This window comes from Harmonia axyridis, chromosome 5, assembly GCF_914767665.1.
Source record: "Harmonia axyridis chromosome 5, icHarAxyr1.1, whole genome shotgun sequence".
Classification (NCBI taxonomy): Eukaryota; Metazoa; Arthropoda; class Insecta; order Coleoptera; family Coccinellidae; genus Harmonia; species Harmonia axyridis.
This window is the reverse complement of record NC_059505.1, coordinates 32,597,360-32,620,314: the sequence shown is the minus strand read 5'-3', so window position 1 is coordinate 32,620,314 and position 22,955 is coordinate 32,597,360. Positions and strand designations below refer to the sequence as shown.

Here is a 22,955-nt window from a genome sequence, read left to right as displayed (position 1 = left end):
ATTTATTCAAATGAAAATAAATAGTTAAATGGGTAACTCCTGTGTGCACACTATATTCGTTATTATTATTATTATCAAATTTTAAGTCGAAGTCAAGAGAAGAATATTCAATATTTACTCATTTATTGCATTATAAATTCTACATTTGTTTACCAAATGTTATAGAAAAACTAAGGTTAAGTGAGTTTTTCTAATATAGGGCTTCATTTTCAGAATTGAATTTGTATATTATCTTATGCTTCGGAAAACTTGATTGTTCAGGTTTCCAGGGTTGGCATAGGTCATCATGTGAATTTAAGATAGCTAAATCTCTTCTCATCTAGGACGAATAGAAAATAATGATAAAGAGAAAAAGTTCTTGTTTCGAAGTCAAGAATGTACTGCTAAAAAGTCAAAATAATGTAAGAGTCAAAGACTCACCATGCTACTCTAATCTCGACTGTAATGAAACATATGGCGCCAATATGCTTTCGAAATTTTTACCTCCTTGAGAAACGAAAGAAGCTTTGGTACTAAGTGATTCACTCATCACCTCCTTGTACAGGAATGAAATTTCTACTATCCCCCTCCCATTTAAAACTCCTGAACTTGCTTCAACAAGAACCACTTTTTTAATAGACCTGTCACGGCATTTTCGGAAAAAACTCATAATCAAAATATTCGAGTAAGCCATCCTGTATATGAAACAACCTATGGCCGAGTGTTGATCATTCGATTCAATTTTTTTTTGCTCTGAAATATCTCACTCTATCAAATGGTGAAAATAACATCGACGTATGATTGATCCCATCGAAAATAAAATTCTAAAAATAGTATAAAGCTTTCGATAAAAGCACAAGTGCAGCAGCTGAAACGATCATTCCCATGTTTCCGTCAATCAAAGCTTTCCACCGGTTCACAGGTTGACAGGTGAAACCTGTTCGCTACAAAGCATAAGTGGATATGGCGTGAAAACATAATTTTTTCGATTCCCACCAGGCCAACAGCAAAAACTAGAAGCAACGAGGAAAAAATTAGGGTAGCGCATATCGCGAAAGTGAAATTCCCTCGACAGCGGTAGAAATGAGTTTCTAGTATCTAGATTGAAAATACGAGTAGAATTTCGTGTTATCCATCTGATATATTGTGAATCAGAGTCACTCAAATTAGTTTTGCTGAAATAGAGGGTCTCACTCACATTCTATTCCCATTTTCATTTGCTCATGACTTCCTAGTAGAATGAAAAATATTAACCTTGGGTACCGAACCCAATAAATGGAATAAATTAGAGGCAGAAATAAAAATAGGCCCAAATCAAGATAAAACAGAATACAGTGGTTCTAACAGAACAAATCATTGACATATTCATTCTTGATGAATTGAATGGTGAGACATATACATATAGGGATTCATCAAGCCAAGTAGCTTGACATTTTAACCAACTACTTGACTTGAAAATCAAGCTCGTGAATAATTACATACTCGTGCATGACTTGACTCGATTTTAGACATTTATTGCTTGACTTGATATCAAGCTACTTGATGTAACTTGAGCTTGATATGCACGCGTCGCACGGCATATATTTCTGCAATCTCGTGCGCGCTTATACTAAATTAGGGGATTCCTCGAGCGCCGAGAGACTGAAGCATTCGCCAGTGTGACTTTATTAGTAGTTTTGTCTCATTTCGATGAGATCGATTGGTAGATTTCGGTAGTTTAGGGAATATCTTTCCAAACTTGGCCAAAATGGCCATGGATTTTTCATCAACGCCAAAATCTTCAGCTCCTGTTGGAAGACAATTTTCCAGACCTGCTCTTACAGTTACAGAAACTCGCAATAGGTTAGGCGACAAATATATAAGATGCCTTATGTGTCTTAGATCCTGGATTAAAAATTATGAAATCAAACAAAGCCTGGAGGTTTCTCAATAATCAGAAAACTTAATTTTTTTATGGTTTATAGTGATTTAATTTGAGTTTCCATTTCAAAAAAGTTGATATTGAACGCAAATCTTATGTCCCATTGTGAATGAACGCTTCATATCAACTCAAAATATCTTGAATTGAATACCTAAATTTATCAGAAATCCAGAAAACAAACTTCAAGCACGCCAAACGACGTGAAACAACCGATGACACTAGGAGAGCAAAAGTAGTCAGACCTTGGATTTCAGCAGGTAGATACAGAAAATAATGAATATTCTGCTCATTATAAATTCAACAATTAGGAAAAATATCGGATTCCAAATATTTAAATTTGCATATTGAATCGGGAATCACTCAAATAAATATATTATATTCAATACAATGAACATTCATAGCGATATAGTAAAATTGTGAATTTGAAAATATATCACAATCCGACAACGTAATCTAACTATGTTGGGGACATGTAAAAATTGAGTATACTCAGTCTATCTATGTTTATTACTCATGGTTAAATCCTATATTCTATGCTCATTGTTGTCTGAATAATGATGGAAGTTGATTACTTTGCGTAGATGTTTCAAATTTTTATATCTCACACAATCTGTTTTGGTTAACTCCAAAAGTCAGTATGAGTTCATGTTTATGAAGAGCAACATGTGAAAAACTTGGAGCAGACTCCTCTACCACAGTCCCCGCCATTATACTTTGCATAATCTCGAAAGTTCGAAAACAATTATACCGTGACGCAGGTATGGAATGAGGGGAGACAGTTAATTCCAATTTTGTCCAGGCACAATGCATTATTTCGAAGGCTTTGTTGTCGGTTTGAAATGTGAATACCCTGTAATTCCGTGGCGGTCTGAATGGAGGAAAATTTTGGCGAATTGACTGTTGTGGAGTCGTTACGGCCATGGTTGTTTTCATTCTGTGCAGATCATTATGGTGGATTGTTTGGGGGTTTTGTCTGTCATATATGGGTATTTTTGTTCGTTTCGGGGGAAACAGAAAGGTAAACGAGTTGAGCTCAACGATAATCCAGAGGATTTTGGGAATGACTGGTTCACAATAAAATGATACGGAAGTTTTTCGTTTTATGAATGGACGATTTGATCGACAACTGGACTGAAACTCAATTCACATCACTTCCTTTCATACAGTTTTTCTTTCTAGGTTTAAGGCTCTTTACCTTCTGAGGTTGAAGTAACTAAATGGAATATTTATTGTCTTCAGTTTCAGTTTCGACAAATAAATTATCTTCATCGGAAACTAAAGATCATTTCCGTAAAGTGATGGTTTTCTCCAGAAACTGAAGGTTGATCTGAGAAAATTTCATATAAACTGATAATAACCAAAAATGTTAATTAGAATAGTATATTGTGCAACAAGTGGGGAAAGTCCAACTTGGAAGTTTGTGGCACGAGCCTGAAAGGCGAGTTCCGCAAACACACGAGCGAGAAAAGTACTTTCTCCACATGTTGCACATTATACTTTTCCTAAAACTGCACAAATTTCAATAATTCAAGTAATGGACTTGATTCAAATCAAAATGGACTTCGTTGACAGTATGTGCTAATTTATGGCGTTTGCATAGAAACGACTCAAAAGCTCAATTTCATTGGTCTACCAAGCGAGGTGTGGGCAAAGTGCCGTAGGGAATCATATTTCCCACAGTATGAGCAATAATACATAGTTTTGAAATTGAGTAAGCTGTGAAGAATACGCTACTTTCCATAGCAGTTGTAGGAAAACTATATCAGGGTATCAGCTCTATGAATCAACTAGCTCTGTTGATCTATCAAAACTACTAGCTCTGTTAATCTATCAGATCTATAGTTCTATCTTTGTTCGTTCCGGGAGAGCAAATAGTTAAACGAGTTGTGCTCAACGATAATCTTAGAGATTTTGGGAATGGCTGGTTCACAATACAATGATCCGGAAGTAATTCGTTTTATAAATGAATGATTTGATCAATTTTATATTAACTGATAATGGCAAAATTGTTGATTCGAGACTAGATTAGAGTATAAGCTCTATGAATCTACTAGCTCTGCTGATCTATTAGATCTACTAGCTCTGTTTATCTTTCAGATGTACTAGCTATGTTGGTCTATCATATTTGTAGATCTATCTTTGTTCGTTCCGGGGGAGCGAAAAGGTAAACGAGTTGAGCTCAAAGATAATCTAGTCTAGAGGATCTTTGAATTTAGTTTTTCATACTTTCCAAGGTTGATGTAACAAAATGGAATCTTCATTTCCTCTAGTGTACTTTAGTTGTAAAACATAGTTTTTCGTTATTGACTTTATAGTTCAATTTTCACGGTTAGTAATTCATTTTTTCATATAAGGATTAGCAGCTCTGATTCATTCATAGTTTATGGACCAAACCCATGGTAATCCTTATTGGGAAATCTAAGGTCGATTTCACCGGATTTGGTGAATTCTCGTTCAAGGTTACCCGTTTCATCTTTTCTTTTCACGCTTCACAGTGCGAGAAGATTTATTTAATTGAGAGGTTTCGTTCCACTGCGGCCCAATGGTCTATTGTGCCCCATCAGAGCTATTCTCTTTGTAACGTGATCTACAGCTCGCCTTCCAGTTCCAGATTTCTAATAAACTCCAATATCTGGAATGACTTCAAGGGGGGTAATTCCTCACTTCTACAAATTTCGTATCCAAAGCAGGTTTTGCATTGACTAGCGATGGCTAGGCATTCCATCACCAGGTGATCCAGAGTTAGACCCATTCCCATGAGGTCTTTCCTAAGGCGAAAATGCCCTATGAGGAATCCAATGAGGATGTGTAGCATATTTTTGCTAAGATCCAGATACTTCTTGGATCTCGTAGAGTCATAGAATAAGAAACTTTTTGAAGTGATCCAAACCAGAAAGATTCCGCCAGAGTATTTCGTTTTCAGTCTTCCTTCTCCTGAAACTCTGTCTTGAAGGTACATTTCCCTATACCACAGAAAGGCTCCGGGCCGATGGAAAGAGTTTGTGCTGATTTTCTGGCAAATGTGTTGGCCTCTTCATTTCCTCTAATTCCCGAGTGGCCGAGAACCCAGATTAAAAAGACCTTGTTATTTTTGCCTATTCCATTGAATTTTCTTCGGCTCTCCAATACCATCTTAAAATGGATAATATGTGAGCTGAATGCTTTGATTGCAGCCTGACCATCAGAAGGAGTTACAATTACAGAAACATCAATAGCTTCTACAGTTGTTGTGGTTACAATTACTTCAGCTGTTGCTGCTGCTCTGTTTTTATTGCTGTTTTGATAGCAGTTGCTCTAGATATAACTGCCAAAATAACAGCTGCTACAGTTATTGCTACTGCAATAACAACTGCAATATAAACAACAGTAAGAGTTGCTACTGAAACAGTTGTGACTGTTGCTTTTTAAAATGAGGATTTAGATGAGTGTGAACTTTGAATGAATCACTGCTTCTAAAATATTCATATTAATAAAGTAATAACGAGCCGTAACAATCGATCCATAGAGTCAATAACAACAGAATAATATGTTTCGCCCCCTACAACATTTAAATCCCAAATGCAGGAACCATCAGCAACAGCGTCAGTTCGCAACATGGCGGCAGTCGGTTTGTAGATCCTCCAAACACCCGCAGAACATGACAGTTCGCATGCACGCCGACCGAACCTACGTCGATAAAAAATGAACGATGCACCCGATGCACAGAATCAATTCTGAATTATTTCGCGATCGTAAATAACCGGAACTGGCCGAGAACGGCGCAGGTGGGGCAGCTGTTACGGCGAAAACCGAAACCGTTATTCAAATATATGTTATTTTGGGCGACGGCCGACCCCTGTTTTTTGCGAAATTAACGACTGTTGCTCTCGTGATTAAACCAGATGGTCGGAACGTGGAAAATGTGTACAACGAGGTATTCTTCATAAATTCGGACACAGATTCTAGTGGATGAATTAATATAACATTCTGTAATCTGCTAATTTATCGCATGTTGGCCAACAGTTGCAGGGTGTTCATCCGAAATTTAAATAGGTTTCTGTGTTTCGCCCTCTGTTTAGTGGGGGGTCAGGACAACGGGCGCTCACTTTGAACTTTGACAGTTATGAAGTAGCGTTTTGCCATAAGCAACAATTAAGAGAAAGATTGCGCTTACAAGGTTTCTCGCCATAGTGAAAACATTTAGAAGAAGTTTTTCGTTGATTATCATCTTGAATATTCGATTCGCAGCTTCGAATCATAATTTTGCTCGTGAGATTTTCGGAACCCCAATAATTTGCGGTTCTACTAAGATTTTTCGAATACGAGGTTCTATTTTCACATAAAAAGGGTATATTTTGGGAGACAGCAATGGATTTTTTTGCAAAAGGAGAAGGTATGCCATTGTAGTGACTCTGTTTTTGCATGACCGATAGATGGCGTTATGGGCTTAGCGTCACACTCTAATACGTCCCCGGCGGGTATATTGTTGACACATATGCGGCTGTATGTCCTCGATAATTTCACGAATGCCATCTTCAAGGTCTTGAATCGAAGGTGAAGCATTAGCATAGACCCTAAAAAAATTTCAAAGTTGTTAAATCACAAGATTTCGGTGACCAATTGTGATCACCTCGGCCAAGTCACTTTTCTTGTGAAATAGCGAAAAATTCGCTTTTAGAGTGGCACATGGCGCTGTCTTGTTGAAAATAAGCGTCGTCCACATTATTATATACTCCTACTGTGTCCCTGTCTATCCCAAAATATTGAAGAAAATCCATATCTAAAATTAACCAGATGACTGATATCGGAAGATGAGCCAAAAAACTCCAAACAAAAAAAATCTTCCAATTACAGCTATGAAAAATCAGAAATCATATCTTGGTGACTCAATTTACTCACCGTAACAAATGCGCCAGCTTAATTTTCGAATAAGTAACGTCCAATCATAATACGAACACAAAAACCACACCAAACAGTGACACATTGAAGATGGAGAGGCTTTTCAATATTCTTTCTTGGATTTTTTATGTACCAAATGCATCAATTCTGCTTATTAACATAGCCTCCAAGGTGAAAATAAACCTTATCACTGAAGATGATTTTTGATGAAAATCCGGATCATTTTGATTCATTTCAACGGCTCAATTAGCGAAGAAGTTCCTGGTGATCGACCAGCTTGAGGTCTTGTATTAACTAAACTCTAACAGACTGAAGATCTAAGTATTTGTGCAGAATACGGTGCAATGTCGGAATCGATGAACCTAGATTTTCTTCAACACTAAGGCAGACATCAGCAATATTGTTTCGCTTCTTTACATCACTAACTGGTCCCAACAGCTCAAACTTCTCGACCAGTTCCACTATTGCCGGCTTCACAACGACCTAAAAATGCCTTACTTTTGCGAACACTCAATAGAACATTTTCACCATTTTTAAAGTGAATTTTAGCAATTTATGTGCGCTGTTGAAGCGTGTATGGTTCCATTTTCAGTAATGACGTAGTTTTCAATTATCAAATGTCAGAAAATGATAGCTTCAAGAGTGACAGATACTCAGATATCCAGCTATTCAAAATAAAACCTCTTATTGTAATGCCATGAGCAGTCTCTTTTGAGACTGCTCATGGAGGGGAAAATAGAGACCGAAGAGTCCCTGGATGACGGAAATGCCGTGGCTTTAAAATGTTAGAGAGTGTGAATATAAAGCAACAAAGTAAAAGTTCAATTTCAACGGCATTACAATCTTCTTCTTCATTACTGAAAGATGGCGACAATTCCAGCAAACTCCTTCCTATTTAAAGCTTTCCTCGATAAGGTGTGTGTGTGTGGGTTGGACACCCACACCTGTCGCCAACCTTCAGTAATAAAGAAGGCACCTAAAGAAGAAGATTGTAATGCCGTGGATATTGAACTTTTACTTTGTTACTTCATATTCACACATATTGATCACTTCAACTTATAAAGTCTAAATATAAGACGAAACTTTGGCGTTGATCAAATTGGCCTCTAATTCCAATGATCCTAAGCCTGTAATTTGAATCTCAAACTGTGAAAGCGTCGAATCTATATCGACATAATGTAAGTATACTATTCTTCAAGAAAAAATCGTTTCAAAAGAATATCAACAGCGAAAATATCCTTCCAGTTAACAAAGACTTCCCCTGATCATCCAGTTGTTAACAGCGCCCGCCGTTCCCACTATCTTAACGACTGCCATCTCCCTTCCCTAAATTCATTTCCTGAAGCGACTCGACCGACGATCTCACTCTGTGCCCGGGCACAAATCAAGATATAACCCCGCCAATATTACGAAACCCCATTCGGCTCATCAGATTTTAATAGGCCGACGTATAATATTTACCTGTAATATCTCTAATCGGCCAGATCTTCCTAATTTTCCGCTGTTTGTTCCTTCAGCCTCCCATTTCGTGGCGCTGTATCGTCCTGATCGCCGTGATTTCTGTGCATGTAATCTGAAACCTCGCGCGTAGTGGTCCAACCCCTGGGAAATCCAGGAAAACGGGTGAAGCTGTAATTTACCCCGTTCTGCGTTTGTAGAAATTTTGGTCGAAGTGTAAGTGTTCGAAGAGATTGCATTCGGGAGGGGGAGTTTTGAGAGTATTGTGGGGTTTATGGAGAAAACAGGATGTCACTGACCTTTCTACATATTGTGTGACATCTCATAAATTGTTTATTTATTAATATGATTTGAAGTCGAAACCCTAATTGTAGTAGTCGATTTAATATGGTTGGTTATAAATGAGAGTAACTCTAAGATAAATTATGATGAGACCTATGATTAGGTCTCATACTTGCAGAGAAATGTTATACAGGGTGGCCATTTGAAAACGAAACAGACGAGATTACAGACGAAATAAAGTTTTTCGATAGAAATGCTCGGATAGGTCGATTTCTGTTTCGAGGGAGACAACTTAAGATGTAGGTTACGGACGCATAGCGCTTCAACCCTTGCTGCTACAACACCCACCCCCAATGTTTGAATAGGGAAGATGGGGTGAGTGATACCTCATTTGAAAAGTATTTTTATACTGATTTCAGCACAGTAATTGTTTTTTCATTTTATGCATTAGTTCTCGAAATATTCATGCGTTAGTTAGTTAGGAAGGAAGCCACAGTCATGGTTGTTTTGAAGCTCAAAATGTCGATTTTTCACAAAACACTACAAGTGACATGAAAACACCACTTCATTTTCAAATACTTAGTTAAGAATATTTCGGGAACTAATGCATAAAATGAAAAAACAATTACTGTGCTGAAATCAGTATAAAAATCCCTTTCAAATGAGGTATCACTCACCCCATCTTCTCTATTCAAAATTTGGGGGTGAGGGTTGTAGTAGCAAGGGTTGAAGCGCTATGCGTCCGTAACCTACATCTTAAGTTGTCCCCCTCGAAACAGAAATCGACCTGTCCGAGCATTTCTATCGAAAAACTTTATTTCGTCTGTAATCTCGTCTGTTTCGTTTTCAAATGGCCACCCTGTATATAGTTTGTTGTCAATATGGCATAATTTACCTGAAAAACTCTCTATACAGGGTGAGTCAATAGTGCTCGATCGGTTAATGAATCTTGTAAGTATTGGGCTATAAATACTTATAAGATTTATTTATACTAGGAGAGTCATTCAAATTTTTATGGAATCGATAGTGCTCAATGTATATGCTTGAAATATTTTTTACTCTGAAGGCTGGTCCAAAAGTGGTGAAACACGATGAATGAAATGAAATTCTGATTTGGAAATACCCCACTTGTCATCATTCATCTTTGGTACTTTTCAACAAATTTCATGGATATTATGATTAAAACTAGAGATTATATATTAAAAACCATTCAACACTCCTTTCAATTAAAGATTTTGGGAGTTGCCTTTATCAGGCTCACTGGGTTCATACAAATTGATCGGAACCACGGACTACTTATCTAATTTCTTAGAGTAGCAGTCTCTGCTTAAGACGGAGACAGATTTGCTGAGATTGTGTCCAACTTTCATTGAGTGGAGATGGTACCTTGAGAAGAAGAAGCGGTCTCTGATTGGAACCAATCGTATAAAATGCCCCCTAAATTTTACCTCCTTTTGATTTTGCATGAGAGCTCAGATATTAAGAGCGATACTTCTTCAAATTGACCCACTATATACTCCAACGCTTCTTTAACTTTCCTGTATTAGAGCAAAATTTCATTTCCCTTTTGTCGCTGGAGCAGAAACTGAATATCAATCATCAAGACATTGCTTTGCTTGTACATAATTTTTTCCCATCAAAAAACAGTGTTTTATCAAAACACGAAGCACGTATTTTTCCATTTTTGAAACAACAACTTTAGCGTTACTTAAACTTCATATCTCGATCCAACCTAACTCAGAACTTATTCATTTATGTTTCACACAAAGTTGGAACGCTTCAATTTTTCATTGAAAGCCACTTCATTTTTTGATTCCATGGAAATATCATCATGATTTCGAATAACAACAATAAAACGGCAAAAAATATTTTTTATTCCTTTGAATATGATTTGGGTAAAATTTTATCGAATTGCCGTGAATACCTACTCTCAATTGTGTCAAAATATTGTCATTCAAGTTATATAGAAAAACAAACAAGTCATTGTCAATCTAAGACCGAAGAATCTCTGAACATCAAAGAGAATCCCTAAGTAGTCTTAATCCTCTTAAAGAGAAATTGTAAAACATCACCGCAGTAGCAAAAACACGTATTGATCTCAATTGAATAAGATGAAAAATCAATTAATAAATGAAAATATACTGAAAACGTCAATACTTCCATGTTAATTATTCAAAAGATGAAACTTGAATATCAACTGGATTTCAAAGAGGGTTATCGATGTCATATATTTCAGTATATGACATATTATTTATTTATTCATTAACGACGTCTTTATAGACTAGATTAGATAAACCCTGGAGAGGCGAAGTTGAAACTTAGGATGTAACATTAGCCTGTAAGTCACTTTCTGATTTTGTCTACTGTGGTCTGAAGGTTATTTGTTGCTCAGACTGTCATGCTGTGATTCAAAACCACTCTGAGACTGTAATTTATTCACCAGAAATCTTTTTGAAATTGCTATCTTACTCTAATAAAAATTTATTTTTATTATTGTAATTGAAAATATGTTGTCTTGAAAGATTTCAAGGGCGTAGTTTTCAGGTCAAAATAATACTTTTTTTTATGAACATGTGTCCGTAAACGCTGCGTTACTCAACTACAGAGCAAGATTTTTTAGTTTTTTCGTCATCGCTCTTCAGTTTTGGAGATATTAAGAGTAAATTTCAAATGAATGTTAAGTTTTATGATTTGCATCATCCAGTATGCTGAGCTACAAGGAAATATTTTTACAGGGGTCAAGCCCTTTCTCGACCCATAAACTTTTTTGTAGTATGCCTCTGATGGTTTCTAACATATAAAATGAATTCTATATTTTGTAAATAAATTTTGTTTTTCCCTTGTAATTTCACTCATCTGCAATCGTTATCGAGAAAAAGGTATACGTAATCATTTTCTGCAAATCGCTTCATTTAATTAAAATTTTTAACGAAGAGCTGGAACCTATTTCACCATGAAAACAAAAAATTCTACCGATTTGGTTTGTGATCTGAATTATAATTGATTCAATTATTATTAATTCAAACATTTCAAAGTTGATCTTAATATATCAAAAACTGAAGGAGCTATTGAAAAAAAAGTTGAACTCTCAACGCTCTGAAGTTTAGTAAGTATTTATGAAAAAAGATTCTTATTTCGACCTGAAAAATACACTTCTGAAATCTTAAACTGAATTTTGAATCACCCTGTATATTATGTTCATTCTTCTATCTTAGATGAAGATTGTTTTCGCCTCAAAGTGAAATGTAATTTTAGTTTTGTGCATTAGTAATGTAATGACATTATCAACTTTTCAGTTTTTTTAGACTTATAGAAATAAAATTTTATTTTTTTTTTTGTATATCTTTGATGTAGATCCTTTAAGATGATTTTATTGAAATGGAACTTTTTAAAAAGTGTTTTTGTTGGAATATCCCAACCTTCCTCTTCAGAGACGCAAGAGTATTGTATGATTACCATATTGAATAACAAACTCAACATACCATATAAGAAAAACAACAATAAACTGTTCGGAAACACAATAACAACGTAATGATATCTCTGTAAATAGATGACACTCTCAACCCGTATCCCTTGCTGAGGTAAGTTCCGCATCCATCATAACATAACAAACGTTCCTGAGTTTGGGAGAACTTAATCAAGTTTCGCAGGCAGATTTCAACAGCTATAAGTGCGAATCCCAGAGCGGTAATGCTGTGGAAACCGGAGTTTGCCGGGGAAGTTTGCACCTTGTTTGAATGTTCGAAGTTGGTCCCGTGGCCAGATCTACATGTAATCACTACCAAATTCTCATCAGAAACTCTTGATGGTCCTGCCCCGATCGCTACAAGATATACAGTGTGGTTGGGTTTAGAATTCCTACGCTTTACCGTTCACCTACTGGCAAAGCGTTTGGATTCTGAATCCTGCTACTCGGTAACTGCAACAACAAGAAGAAGGTCGACCATATGCAACTGATTCTTACACATTTTAACTGGATACGGATCGGTGACAAAGCCAGCTTTCAAGCAAAGTGTGGAGCAAGAAGGGGGCAAGGATTTTTTAAGGAAGGCTAAGAAGTCCATCCAGTTTACAATAAATTCATGTTGTATTTTTTTTATCATTCGATGTTTCAGGAGGAGGCAGCAATAATTTAAGAGGGACAACCTCCCTTTGGCCCCCTTTAGTGTTACCACTGATACGAAACTACTTTTTCGTAAACTGTCTCTCAAAAAACTTTTATTGTGGTGATTACCATTTTTGTGTTCTATTCAATGCTATATGTACCACTTACTTTGCTTCCGCCGTTTTTCAATAGATGTTCGTAGCGGTAGTCGAAATAAATAGATCGTAGATGTCATACAATAAGCTTAGGTATTTGTGAACATAATGCCATCGAAATATAAGTCGATTTGTGTCTGTATCATAAAGTTATTCTCGATTAAACACGTCAGCTCACGAGTCAAATTCTCCAAATTCTCATAATTTACGGGATGTTTGAGTTTTCTGCTTTGATATGAAGAAATCTGCTGCTGAGGCTCATAAATTGCTCTCAAATGACAGTGGTGAGGCCAATATTAGTGAAAGAACATGCCGAGTGTTTCAACGCTTCAAGAATGGTGATTTTGACGTCTAGACCAGAGAAGGTTTTCGAAGATGCAGAAATGGAGACATTACTTGATCAAGACTCGTGTCAAACGTAACAATAATTGGTAGGATCATTGGGAGTGACGTAACAAGCCATTTCAAAACGCCTGAAAGTCAGGGAAATGATACAGAAACAAATAAATTGGGTGCCGAGAGAACGGCGTTTCTTTGCTTGTGAACAACTGCTTGCAAGGAAAAGACGGAAGGGATTTCTGCATCGCATTGTTACTGGAGACGGAAAATGGGTTCATTTCTATAATGCCAAACGCTGAAAATCATAGAGATATCCCTGCCATGCTTCCACGTCAACGGCCAAACCGAATGTGCATGGTTCTAAGGTCATGCTCAATATTTGGTGGGACCAGTTCGGCGTAGTGTATAATGAATTGTTGAAACCTACTGAAACAATCAGAGGCGATTATTTTTTAACGCAATTAATGCGTTCGAGCCGAGCATTGAAAGACAAACGGCCGCAATACAACGAGAGACATGATAAAGTGTTTTTACAGCATGACAATGCTCGACCCCATGTTGCGAAAGTGGTCAAGACATACTTGCAAACGTTGAAATGGAAAGTCCTACCCCACCTGCCGTATTCTCCAGACGGTGCTCAGATGACTAGCACTTCCGCTCTTATGAAGAAGTAAAAATTGGATTGATTCCTGGATCGCTTCAGAAGATGCGATCAGTTTTTTCAACGCGAGATTCGTACGCTACCCGAAAGATAGGAGAAAGTAGTTGCCAGTGATGGACAATACTTTGAGTCATAAAAGTATAACCAGTTTTTACAATGAAGCCTCGAATTTCGGAAAAAAACGGCGGAAGCAAAGTTGTGTGACAATGTAGATAATGATAATTAATAATGTATACAACGTTGATGTTTTCAGTATTCAAATAAAAAAAAGTGAGTTATCCTTTCATCAATATCATAATTAATGTTTTCTTCCAACCTAAGTGTAAACATTTTTGATTCTGCCTAATTTTATAATGAGCCTACTTTACCAGATAAGATAACAAAAATAAATACTGTCTCTGAAATGGAGAATAATTTTTTCATTACTATTAAATGGTTTTGTAGTTACTATTCAATTCATAATTTTTTATATCAGATGAAAATTACAGAAAAAAATTAACTTTAAAATCTTCATTAAGAAGGGCAAATTCAACCATGAGTAATAAAAGCTAAGCAATACTTTTTTCCAAAAACTAATCACATTCTCCTTTTATTATCTTATATGCTTTTTTGGAAGGAGATTCGTATTAAAGAAAAACCTTTTTCACCTTATTTGTGAATATGATAAATATTGGAATTCTCTTATCCATTCCCTTCATTAACGACATTCCTAATCTGGAATGCCAAATGACCACAATCAATACAAACGTGCATGGCACAAAGTACGATTTCAATGAAAACATCCCCCTTCCCTTAGCAATCAATTCTCAATTCCTCTATAGATTCATTAATGTCACGCAGTAACGTACACTGTAGTTAAGTTGTTACAAGAACTTCATGCTCAGATGTTGGCAAACCTTTACGTGTATTGACGTAATCAGCCTACGTTCCCATCTGCCAAGTAAAGCAACCGTCAGCATTGTGGCCTGCGGTCTCTTGAAGAGAGGGAGTTAATGGTACCCCATCATTTAACAGGCAAATTTAGGGGTAGGGGGAAGCTAACCGTTGAGCCAAACCCCCAAACCAGCACCAACAACCTAATTACAGTGCACAAACTACGATCCGTTCAAAATGCGTTTAATTTCCAAGGACGATCATGAATCTATGGAACTTTCTAAGTACAGGGTGTTTAAAAGTAGATTAGAGATTATGCCGGATGGATTGTGGTTGGGAGTTCTCTGAATAGGGCAGGTTCTTATTAGGAATAATTCCTGCAGAGATGTCAAAGATACTTTTTAGAAGTATCCAGTTACATGATGAATTAGTTTCTGAAAGTGTATTTAGAGTTTTTTCTAGCATCTAATCAATCTCGAAAACTTGAGTTATTTTTAGGTGCACTATTAGAAACATTTTTAATTATTGTTCGATTTAAGTATTGTTATAACATGTTAGATACTTTTTGAAAGATATATCAGATCCTTATCAGTATCAAAAATACTCTTTGATCTCTGAGATATTTTTCTTTCAACAGTTATCAGATATTCGTTGCTACTTCTCAAAAATTAGAGGAATTAAGACATAGTTATTTAGATACTTCCAATTAACTGAGATTCATTGTTTTTACAGCTCTAACTACCTGAATATAGATTCAGCTTTAATTGTCAGATGACATGAGGTATTAAGAGTTATTATGACAAAAATGAGTTTGAAATAACATAAGCTGCTCGTCAGAAGTGAAAGTTTTTGAATTAATTCGTATTTTTCTTCGAAGAAAGCCAATAATTATCTTCTGAAGTACACACTTCTTCAAAAGTCTTGTCCCCCCTCTCAACTTGTTGAATGTAACATGACAATTTTATATGTGTGAAATCTCCACCTCCTCATAACTCAATTGAAAAAAAAAACTTAATCCTAAACCATAATTGTGGCAGATTACCGTACCACTAATATTATTGTATTACACTTTGCTTATCATTAAAGAAATTAGCAACTAGCACTTGTGTTCATTAGCCTGAAGCATCACAGGTGCTCTTGGATGAACCTATCTTAGCATATTGAGAATTTTGTTTTCAAGTTCATAGAACCGTTTGATCTTGGTGAAAACAAAATTTAAACTGAAGAGAAATTCATTAAAATATGCATTGCTGACACCCATGGATAAAAAATGATTAAAATTTAGAGAAACTTGCTTCACGATGAGTCAGAAGATCTTATAGAAATCTATATTAGTTCATGTAATGACAAATAAATGTTTGAATTATAGGTAAAATATGCAATTTCAGAAATCAAGAATCCCCTTAACGACTAGTTTGATTCGACAAAAAGAACCAGAAAATCAGTGATAGCAATATTTCAGTCCAGTTTTTCGAGGCCCTATGCATATGTTCATACAAACATTGGATTAGAACGTGACTGATGATTTCTGGGATATCAAACTGAAAAAAAATGTAATCTCTAGTGAAACGATTCTCACATCGTTTTGCAGTATCCATGATATCTATTTGTGAATTGATATAAATCAGTAATATTCATTCCAAAAGTTATCACAATGATATTCATTAATTTATTATTTGTAAAGAAGAAATCTTCGAAGAATGAGACGAGATGGAAAATATTTATTTTTCATGATGAAAAAACGAGTCGAAGCAAATTCTTGTTGCTTAATTACCCAAAAAAAAACTCTTCAAAACGAAATCAACTGAGTTTAATATCATAAGCGGCAATAATGGCATTCGGAGAGATCCATCATAATTTCAGACCTCTGAAAATTCTCCATCTGCACCAAGTTCCGTATAATTGGATATTTCTGCTCAACTGGATTTTCAACTCGAATCAGGTCTATTGGCGTTAATGCCGTAAAAGCGGAAGACAAATTCAAGTATTTAGTATTAAGGATTCATTTCATGGCTACTTTAGGAATATACGGAACGTAAATTTCAATTTCACAGTAAACGGTCTTTAGGCTAGCAGACAAATTGCATCTAATGGTGGATCTGCCTCCGCCAATGAGTTATTTCCTTCGTGAAAAATTCAGTGATTAACTGACGTCGACTATGTACTCCACTGGATTTTATCGTTGGTGGAAGGTTAGAAGGACGTTCAATACTGTTTTGAGATATTTTTCAACAATCAGGACCAAAGTAATAATTCTAAAGATCAAATCAACTATACTGACAAAGAAACTGCAACACCCAGAAGGAGCTGTTCAATTTTTGTTGCTGACTCATAGATGGTATAGCAATTAGTAAACTATTGGAATTTGATAAAAAAAAACGAAGGGTTTACAATGTTTTTTCAATGAATTTGTTAATAATGTGTTTGTCCACCGCGGTTATCTATACACGCCTCGGCATTGATGCAATGAGATCGTCTATTTCTTCTTGAGGGATACAATAGCAAGCTACCTGCACTGCATGTCTCAGAGCTGCCAAAGTCCGTGGGGGCTAGGGTGAATTTTTAAGCCCATGATGTACCAAGCATGCTCTCTGAGAGAAAGATCGGTGAATCTGTGCGGATAACAAAAGATTCACATGGGTCGCTTCCAACAAGTTTAAACTAACTCTGGCAACTTGAATTCGGGTTTTATCTTATTGAAATATTGGATTCCTGAGTCGGTTAAGGTAAGGGAGAACATGTGGCTCCATTATTTTTTCAAGGTGATGCAGAGCTGTCATGTTACCTCGAATGAAGACTAAAGATGACCTACTTGCATGTGCAATAGCACCCCATTCCATAACGCCTAGTGTCCGGTGTACATGACGCTCAACATTAAACTGAGGTTCACGTCTTTCTCCCCGACGTCATCTGACCCTTCTTCAGCCATCATTTGCACCTAAGGAGAATCGAGATTCATCAGAAAAGATGACCTGATGCCATTCCACATTCCAATGTTGGCGTTCTATGCACCACTGTAATCGTTGCCGTCGATGCTCAACCGTCAGTGGTAATGGGGTCGATAATGCTACAGTCCAAAAAATCTTATCCAGCGGTAAACCGTTCGGATGGTTACAGGATGGCCTTATTCTCGCACCCACTTATCAGCCAAAGATCTAGTTGTCGCAAATCGGCCTCTACTGGCCATAAGTCTTAGACGTTGATCTTGAACTTCATTTGTGCCCCTTCGACGTCCGGTGCCTACTCTTCTTCGATTTTAGGCATTATCAAACCACGCTTGACAACATCTCATAATAGTAGTGGGATTTCTGTTAGTACGGTTTGCGATTTCTCGAAATAACTACCCCGCCTCCCATAGACCAAAAATTCGATCTCTCTCAAACTCACTTAGCTGGCGGAAAATTCCGCGTTCACGTAGAACAACCTTCCTGATTTTCTTCTCCAAATTCATTCACTCCTTGCTCTACTATCTATATTCTACCAAAAAAAAAATAATAATTTAAACAGCTCCTTCTGGAGACTCCAGTTTGTTTATCAGTTAGTATATCATAAATGAGTATTAAGATTGAAATTTGCATTATTATCTGACTAATATATCAAATATCTTGATTTATATTTGACATAAAATCAAAGGTAGCATCGTCAGCCGATAGAAAACTTACGAATAATCCATTTTCAAACAAAATAAACAATCTATCCAATCTGACAAGAAAAATAATATATCTTACCCAATTCTGAAGATACTTATCGATCCCTCCATCAGCTGCAATTCTCCCGATACTAAATAAAATCGAGAATGAAAAGTTCTCTTACCCTGACCTTAATATCTCCGCAGCACATTCTATTGAATGTTGGGGCTTTTACAGAATCATGTTAGAACCTGTTCGGTAGCGGAATTCAATTTGATAGCGGATATAAATTAGGAGCTATAAGCGGACGATCAATGGAAAGATTTTCGAGTGCTTATTGGCTCTCAATTGATTCCAGTGTTGGCCTGAGTGAGTTTGCAGTTTTTTCATTACGATTTGGAGAATGAGGAGGATCAGAAGATAATGACTCCTATTTTGTACAAATTTATCAATAACCTTGCTATTTTTCTTTAACAATGCATTTCGCTTCATATACACTTGTTAACACAGATACAATATCTCATTTCGTATATATCTTTAAATATTCAATAATTGTCATTGTCAATTTGAATTAGCTGCCAGCTGCTATCTGTAATTATGACAACAATACATAAAGGTGAAAAGAATAAATTTTAGTTATAACATCATCATGTTATACTCATGCTAAACCTGCATGGTTTAACTATTTTATCTGTTGGTACCGTGTTGAACTGATAAATCTTGAACTATCTCGAAAAATTCCAACTATATTTCCTCTTACCTTTCTGAACCATCATAGAGGTAAAGTATGAATACTTTTTTTAAATACTCTTTATTTTATCAGTTCATAGAATGTGTGAATCGATGAAGGAGCTGACAAAAAACCACCTGAGCCTCGTATGAGTATTATTCTGAAAGAAATAGTGAGCTGGAGAAAGGCTACATTCATAGAATGAAAGAGCACATTTCTAAGATAATTATGAATCATATCTGCCAGGAATATCGGGAAAAAATATAATAAATCACAATTCAGCGCATTTGAAAGCTTTATCATGTTTACATCAAATTTCCTAGAGCCCTTCCATATCATTTCACCAAGTGACTAGATTATCACACAGCTGAAAATGTTGAAGATTGAAGAGGAGTGGTATTCATCGAAAAATTGAATAGTTCCGGATTTTCAGCAATATTGATAATTGTATTTCATGCAACTAGTATCAATGTTGAACTGTGAGGTGAACCAATATGATTTCACGTTGTTTTGCGATTTTATGACTGAATATCAAATATCTCAATGCATAACTCTTTGAAATGTATGGGATCTTTCTGGCTATTTTCAAACTATGAGTCAATGATACCGAAATTCCTTCGAAAAAAAATCTCCAGAGCTATCATATGAATAGATATGTAACTTTTCATCATCTGCTTGTTTCAAGCAAATATTTTGATTCAGCTAAGGTGAAATAACTAAGAATAGCAGAATTCACCAGAATGTAATTCACATCGAAAATGGAACATAAAATCCCTAAGTTTCAATCAATAAAGAGGCCTATTCCTTCAAACTGATACCCCATCTACCAGTCAAATTGACCTAAAACACAATAAATCAAGTGATCCAAATCCAATGCCTTCATTATTGCTGAAAGCTTTATCATGTTGACCTCAAATTTCCTAGAAACCCTTCAGTCCAATTTTCTGAAATGGACTAAAAGCTCTCAAGAACTACGGGTTCATTCAAGGGACCATCGTATCTGCCTATAACCTCCACGTGACTTGATTTTAACTAAGCCAAAAAAGTGTAGAAGGAAAGGGGCAATGGTAATGAAAAACTATATTGAGTTTTGAATTTTCGACACGTATCACAAATGGATTTCGCAAAGGAGACTTTGTATTCTATACAGGGTGGCCCAAATAAAATTTTCTAGACGAATTAGACATTTTTTCGAAATACAACGAAGCAACTCAATTGCCTCTCAAAATTCTCAAATATTGAATTTATTCTAGATAGAGATATTGGATGTTTTGTGTAAAATTGTACTAGCAATTAAATGGCTTGATTTAGACTTTGATCCATCGATAACAACAGTTGATAGGTGATATGCTGACTTCAAACATGATCGACGAAGGGCTTGCCGATGTTGAATCTTATTCTGAAAACAATGACGAATCTTTCTACAGCAAAGGTAAAGAAAGTAAAAGGAACACTGGTTAGGCATGAGATTTATTGGGTAAAGTGTCATGCTAGAATCTGTCCGAAAAAACGATAAGACTGTAGAATGCTTTGATATTGTATGAGCAATTGAAGGTTTTGTTTCAAGAAAGTTTTTCATCTGCTAGATAAACCTTACACAGAGTTGTTATTGGTCATAGATTTTATGTATTGGGAATTCATATAAACAATAGGATTTAAACTCACGAAACTAATCCACAAATCTGACATCCTATCCAACCATCCTCAACAAAAACAAGTTCATTATTGCAAAGCCTTATCATGACGACATCAAATTTCCAAGAACCCTTTCAGTCCAATCTTCTGGAATGGAGTAGTGGCCATCAAGAGCAATGGATTCATTCAAGAGGCCATAGCCTCTGTTATGACCCACACGTGACAAGATTATAACCCGGTCGAAAAACTTCAGACCAAAAGAGAACGAGTGAATGAAAAAATACAGTCATTTTCCGAATTTCGGCACGTATCATGAATGAGTTTCACTCTCACATAGAAGACGACGTACACTATTAGAGCTCGAGTTAGGCAAAATGAGGAGAGGAATTGAGGCACTTAGATGTGCAAAGCGATGCTGTGACGGATATTTCGAATTGAGGAAGTTTGTTGGGGTACATTTTCATTCAAAGTGTGTTCGCTTTGTTATACGTTAAGTATTCAAGACTTCCTAATGGAATTCAAACAAGAGACGTGGTATCTGAGAGATCGTAGAAATGTGTCGTTTTGTATTGTGACTCGAATTGGAAATATACAGATCGGTATTTCTGAGATGGAGGATTGGGGAGCGCGTTGGAGGAATGTACTTTGGATTAAATGACAAATAATGTGTGGGATGAGAAGATCTTTCTTATTGGATGAGTACAAACTTCATTTTCTTTGAAGTTTATTTATAATGTGCTAGTCTCATTTGAAATACTTTGTAGATATTCTACAAACCTAACAAATAATTCAATTGGAGTCGATATTTTGAATTATTAATTTATTCCTTTCAATAGTGTGAAGTTCAGCTCTCACTTATCAACTTGTCCAGATAACGAATGATTCGATATGTAAAAAACTGATTGCATTCAAATATTCTAGATGAAAAAGAATCCTTCAAATGGAAAAATACAACTAACAAATTATAGAAATATTTACTTGCTTAAAAGAAAGAGAACGGAATAGTTCTAGGTAGAACCGAATAGAAGTAGCTTCATTGATATACACACATCGTCAAAAGTCTTGGCCCCCCTATCAACTCTCAACCAGTTTAATGTAACATAAAAATTGTTTGTGTGTGGAATTTTCACTATTTTATCATTTAAATGAAAACAATAAACAACAAAAAATGTTTCTTGTTCGGGAGAGTACAGATGATGTATTCGAAGTTAATCAGTTTTCAGCGAATAACGAAAGTTGTAATTCTGAAAATATTCTGCGGAAAATGCTGAATATCCAATTTCTCAGTTTGACTGGGCGAGAATGGTAGTTTAAGATGAAGAAGCGTTGTTGAACCTCCAGATTTCGCAACGTTTGAATATTCCACGGACTTCAGTGAGGCGCATAGTTGCCCTTTTCCTGGAAACCGGCAGAATTTTCGGAAGACCGGTGCCTGGTCGACCCAGAGTAACATCTGCATGGAAAGACCATTATATCGCAAGTTTTACTCGAAGGAATCGAATGGTATCTGTAACAGCCCTTCGAATTCATTTTTTGAGGACCTATATAAGGGTAGTCTCAAGGAGTACCATAAGAAGACGGTTGCATTTCTCAAATTTAAGAGCAAGAAGACCTTTTTTAAGAGTATCTCGGCTATCACCCGGACATAGAGCTACCCGTCATCGTTGAACGTACAATGACTGGTGCCATCTACGTAGAAAATATTATTGAAACAATCATTGTTCCTCTGCGCAATATATTGGGGGATAATTTCTTTTATCCGGATGATAACGCCCCACCACACCGCACACGGAGGTTTCAAAACATTCTTCAAAAGAACAATATCCAGAGAATGAACTGGCCGTCAAACTCACCAGACATTAATCCAATTGAGCACGTATGGGATCACTTAGGGAGAGCAATATCCTATCACAAAAATTCACTGTCAACTTTTCCAGAATTGAGTTTAGCCCTTCAGGAAGAATGGAACGATATGCCTGAAAATTTCATCAATGACTTGATTCGTGAGATGCCTAGGCGTATTGGGCAGTTGATTGAAAGAAGAGGTGGTAATACGGACTATTGAATTTGGATTCAGTTGTGGATTAACTAAAATTAATCGGAAATAATTAATCGATAATTTTAGATGTTTTATCATTTCTTCAATTTTGTCTCATCCTGCATAAAACAAAGAGTAACAAACAGAGATTTTCTACCAGATATAATGCAGTTGAATTAGAGAAAAATATTCATCTCATTTCCAGAATATGGATTGTTTATTTCTTTGGAAACCTAGGAATGGCCAAGATTTTTGATGATGTGTGTGAATAC

General features: G+C 36.1%; 1 protein-coding gene across 12 annotated transcripts in view; it reads left to right on the top strand.

Annotated features, from left to right (window-relative positions):
- Positions 1 to 22,955, top strand: part of LOC123680809 (disintegrin and metalloproteinase domain-containing protein 11) — a 656,359-nt gene that overhangs the window by 414,710 nt on the left and 218,694 nt on the right. The window lies entirely within an intron of this gene.